This window comes from Lissotriton vulgaris, chromosome 3_1 (assembly GCF_964263255.1).
Source record: "Lissotriton vulgaris chromosome 3_1, aLisVul1.2, whole genome shotgun sequence".
Classification (NCBI taxonomy): domain Eukaryota; kingdom Metazoa; phylum Chordata; class Amphibia; order Caudata; family Salamandridae; genus Lissotriton; species Lissotriton vulgaris.
Window position 1 is genome coordinate 1136754218 of NC_141689.1, and position 5420 is coordinate 1136759637.

At 43.9% G+C, this 5420-nt stretch overlaps 1 pseudogene; it reads left to right on the forward strand.

The window, feature by feature from the left end:
- The first annotated feature begins 733 nt into the window (after positions 1-733).
- Positions 734-3094, forward strand: LOC147727550 (arf-GAP with coiled-coil, ANK repeat and PH domain-containing protein 2 pseudogene; annotated as a pseudogene).
- The last annotated feature ends 2326 nt before the right edge of the window (positions 3095-5420 follow it).

Sequence of the window (5420 nt, forward strand, 5' to 3'; positions counted from 1 at the left end):
CAAAACGTGGCCATGGACCCATACCTGCTGACTGCAGACCTCACTTACTCTTAATGGTTTCTCTTTCCAAGGAGCAAGTGTGAAAGAAAAAAATACATGTCCCTAAAGTAAAAACTGTCAATCAAGAGCTGTATTGATCTATTGATTTTCGGACATTATAAACATCTTGTTTTACAGAATCCACAGTCCTAATTAAGGCATCTGTGAGGTGTTAAATAATCTGTAACACGTTCAATAGTATAGTAGTTTAGCAGACAGGTATCCCTTATTGGCAAAGACTCTGGGGAGCAGGAGTGTCTGTGCTTGCAGAAACCTTCCTTTAAAATGGACCTTTGTGACCAGACAATGAAAAAAACAAGTTTGCCTATGTACAGAAAAATTATTTAAGACCACTACCTCCAATGATAAATTGCCTTGTTGCTGATAATGCAAATACATTGGTGGAACCCTGCTGAGGACCACAATCTGATTCTATATTTTGTGTCTATGACGCTCAGACTCTTGCATTGTTGTCTGTTGTCTATGTCTATGTGCGTATCTAGGAGACTGAAGTGTCTGCCAGCAGGGACCGTGCTCAGAAGTGGAGGAAGCGCCGAGGGCTGAGAGCTGCGCAGCGGTGAGGCAGGCTGAAGAGTGACAGACTTCAACTGCTGTGCTCAGACCCCCTCATCTTGCTGCTGCCTCCTTATTCCTGCCCTCACCTTGATCGCCCGGGAGGGGCCGAGGCGACAGCATGAAGGGGGGCGTTGATTTCGAGGAGTGCTTGAAGGACTCTCCCCGTTTCAGAGCCGCTTTGAAGGAGGTTGAAGGTGATGTGACGGGACTGGAAGTGAAACTTGATAAGCTTGTTAAGCTATGTAGTGGCATGATTGATGCAGGCAAGGCCTTTTGTGCTGCCAACAAGCAATTTATGAATGGCATGCGGGACCTGGCACAGTATTCGAGCAAGGATGTGGTGATTGAGTCTAGCTTGACCAAGTTTTCAGACTGCCTCCAAGAAATGATCAATTATCACACAATCCTGTTTGACGAAGCTCAGAGATCCATTCAAACACAGCTCCAGACATTTATTCAGGACGATCTTCCAAAATTCAAAGATGCAAAGAAGCACTTTGATAAGGTCAGTAAAGAAAAAGAAAACGCTCTAGTTAAACATGCCGAAGTTCAAAGAACAAAACTGCACGAGGTGGAGGAGGCAACAAACATCTTAATCGCAAAAAGAAAGTGCTTCCAGCACATAGCTTTGGACAACGTCCTTCAAATCAATGTTCTTCAGTCAAGGCGGAGGTCTGAAATTTTAAAATCAATGTTGTCCTTCATGAAGGCACATCTCGGCTTCTTCCACCAGGGCTACGATCTCTTCAGTGAACTTGAACCGCACATGGAAGAGCTTGGTTCACAGCTGGATCGGCTTGATGTGCATGCAGCAAAGCAGAAGAGGGACATGGAACAAAAACACTCCACTATTCAGCAGGAGGATTTCACCAACGATGATCTCGGACTTCAATACAATGTTGATACTGCTAATGGCATTGTGGTGGAAGGATATCTCTTTAAAAGGGCCTCTAATGCCTTTAAAGCTTGGAACAGGCGCTGGTTCTCAATACAAAACAACCAACTGGTATATCAGAAAAAAATGAAGGATAACCCCAAAGTGGTTTTTGAAGATTTACGGCTCTGCACAGTTAAACACTTTGAAGACATAGAAAGACGTTTCTGCTTTGAAGTAGTCACACCAACAAAGAGCCGCATGCTACAGGCTGACTCAGAAAAGCTGCGACAGGCATGGATTAAAGCTGTCCAAACCGGCATTGCTGCAGCATATAGAGAAAAGAGTGATGAGACGGAGAAGCTGGATAAGAAATCTCCACCTTCCACAGGAAGTCTGGACTCTGGCAGCAATGTGCAAGAAAAATCAGTTAAAGGTGAAAGTGCCTTACAGCGGATCCAGTGTATCGCTGGAAACTCGGTCTGCTGCGATTGTGGTCTGGCGGATCCGCAATGGGCCAGCATCAACCTTGGAATCATCCTGTGCATTGAGTGTTCTGAGATACACAGGAGCCTTGGTGTGCACATTTCAAAAGTAAGGTCATTAACGTTAGATACATGGGAGCCTGAAGTACTAAAGCTGATGTATGAACTGGGAAATCAAGTTATTAATCGAATATATGAAGCTAAATTGAAAACCCTTGGAGTAAAGAAGCCAGACAATGAAAGTCCAAGAGTGGAAAAGGAGGCATATATCAGAGCAAAGTACATGGAAAAGAGGTTTGTGAACCAGGACTGCGTTGCTTCACACCCTCCTGATGGACAGGAAAGGCCTTATTCCCAGTGCAAGAACGAAGACCTCAGCAGTTCTGAGAAGTCCCTGGCATCACAGGATCACTTCTCAACATCTGCCAGAAGTTCAGTGAAAAGCAATGCCAGTGTATTGAACTTCAGTTCAGAAGGCATTCGAGAACTTCTTGCCTCTTTTGTATCCTCAAAAAGTTTGCATCAACCAGTCCTAGAAGTCGAGAAGCGAGATTCTGCAGTATTTCAGGATTCAAAAAAGTTTCATCCGGGGCTGTACCTTTATCGAGCTGCGCATGAGAGAAGCCTTCCTGATATGGCAGAAGCATTGGCACATGGCGCAGATGTTAACTGGGTGAATGCAGAGGACAACAATGCAACACCCCTCATTCAGGCTGTGCATGGGGGCTCTTTGGTCACTTGTGAGTTCCTGCTGCAGAATGGTGCCAATGTTAATCACATGGACCTGCATGGCAGAGGACCCCTGCATCATGCAACTGTTTTAGGGCACACCGGGCAAGTCTGCTTATTTCTGAAGCGTGGGGCAAATCAGCACACCAAAGATGAAGAAGGAAAATGCCCTTTGACTATTGCACTTGAAGCTGCAAATGCTGATATTGTAAACCTGTTGCGAGTGGCAAGAATGAATGAGGAGATGCGGGAATCTGAAGGACTGTATGGACAGCCAGGTGACGAGACCTACCAGGACGTAATCCGTGATTTTTCACACATGGCATCCAATAATCCTGAGAAATTAAACCGTTTCCAGATGTCCGATACACCAAAGTTTTCAAATATGTAGAGGAGAAAAGTGCACCCTTGTCCTCACCCACACCTGGTGCTTCCTGAGTAAAGTGCCTGGTCCCTGGCTTATTGCCTGACTTGGGAACATTAGTTTAAGAACCGAACAGTCTGGAACCTCCAACAGCATTTGATTGACACCATGAATATAGGGTCCTTTATATACAGAAAGACACCACAGGGCACCAGAAATATGAATACCTCAGCAGCCAGTCTAGCAAAGTGCTCCTTGGTTTAAATATATCAAGTTACCACATGTTCCTACAGTCCATGTATTTCACCTTGTGGTACCTCAGCGGAAGGATACACAGATTTGAAGTCTTCTCATTGTAAATCCTAAGTGAAGCAGATGCCATGCTATGTAGTATATGTCAATTCTGGCGTCTGTTTTCCATGTAAAACACACACCAGTGCATGTTCTAAAATTGTTTATACTGTTATTCTAGACGGCAGCTTTTGTATTGTAGTTTTCATGTCCTAGTCAACAATGACTAGCTTGCCATTTCATTTTCTTAGCTTCAATAATAGAGGTATCAGTTTTAAAAGATACATTTGGCACATAGTTAAATGGGCACCATGTAGCATTCTCGTTTATGAATTTATTTACCCATTTTTTAAATTCTTTAATATTGTGAACGGTATGCAAAGTACGAGGTTTTCAGAATCCTTGCTAGCACCTTACTTGGATATAATGAATGTAATTCTTGGAACCAAATCAAGAAATTGCCAGGTGCATGTATATCCAAATAGTGCAAATTCAATTGAGTCACTTATCAGGTGCACATACATTCTAGTTCATCTGTACAGTGCTCACACAGTGGGATTATTGTAACGTACTCGGTTTTTCCAAAAACATTGCACTCCATGCACCTTCTCTTGAAGCATCTCTAGTAGCAACAGCCTTTCTTCGTACCAATGTAATTTTGTTCGCCCATTAATGCAAGTCAAGTATTACACAAAAAAATGTAAATAAATTAGAACAGATTTTTACCATTTTTAAAAAGGTATAGCAATGTTCTTCCAACTCGAAGGGAAATGTTATGCAAACAAATGTATGTAAATAGTTTACTTCTTGAAGAGACCGAAATAAATAAAAACTTTTTGTTTTGAAAAATGAATTTCCAAAAATAATATTAATTTATTGAGTTCAAACTGGTAATTATGAGCCTTTAAGTGGTATACGATTTGCAAAGAGTGGCGAGTTTCATGTTGATTTCTTCACTTTTAAAGCACTTAGGCATAGTTAATTCACTGCATGAATTTGGGGGTGGTCAATATGCCCCTCATTTACAAGAAAATGATGCAGAGTCGCGCCGCAAGCCATTTTGCTGCGCAGAGCTGCATAATTTTCAAAGCATATGGATGCATTGTGTTGACAACAATGCAATGCATGCGTGTGCTTTCCCCTGCGCTGGCACACAATTGGCTGCCATGTGCCAGCGCAGGCACCCTTGTGTCATTTTTCAGGGATGCCTGCATTGTGGGGATGATTGTTTTTGTGCAGGAAGCCCAAAAACAATCAGTGATGACATGTCCTCTTTCTATGCATGCTGTAGAATACAGCATGCATAGAAAGAGAAAAGAACGAGGAGAAATAAAAGTATTTCTCCTCTTGCACCACTCCTACCCCTTCCCTAGTGAGGCCAAGGATTCTGACGCATTCCCAGCTTTTTAAAACATTGTAAATCTAGGAATATGTCAAGTTGCATGGATGTTGCGTTGGAACATCCACAACAACACCCATGGAATGCCCCTTTCATCCGGAGTAATGTGTGAAAGGAACTCATATTTACAAGGTCATGAAAAATCACAGTGGGTAACTTTACGTGGCTTGTATATATGGGCAGGCACACTGTGCCGCCGGTGTGTTAAAAAAAAGTGACGCACCAGTGGCGCAATGGCCTTGTAAAGGAGGCCCTATGTTTGCAGTGTCTTGTGGATTCTACATTAAAATCTTAATCATGTGTCTTCCCTTTTAGGAAAGAAAGCTTTGCAAGTAAAGAATATTCGTCACAGTTTTATTTAACCCCTCCCATGCTTGTGACGAAACCGCTCCGTCACAAGCCACGGGTGAGCTGTGCTTGTGACGGAACGGTACCGTCACGGCCCGCTCGCCGCGCCTGCGCGGCGCTGATTTTGCGCCTGCGCTGACGCTTTAATGGGCGGGCGGGTTCGTGACGGAACCGTTCCGTCACAAGCACAGCTCACCCGCGAGCCGTGACGGAGCGGTTTCGTCACAGTATGGAGCCGCCGCGTGGCTGCCCCACCCCCTTAGCGCTGCGGCGGAATAGCCGCCACAGCGAAGGGGTTAAAAAAGAATTGTATCT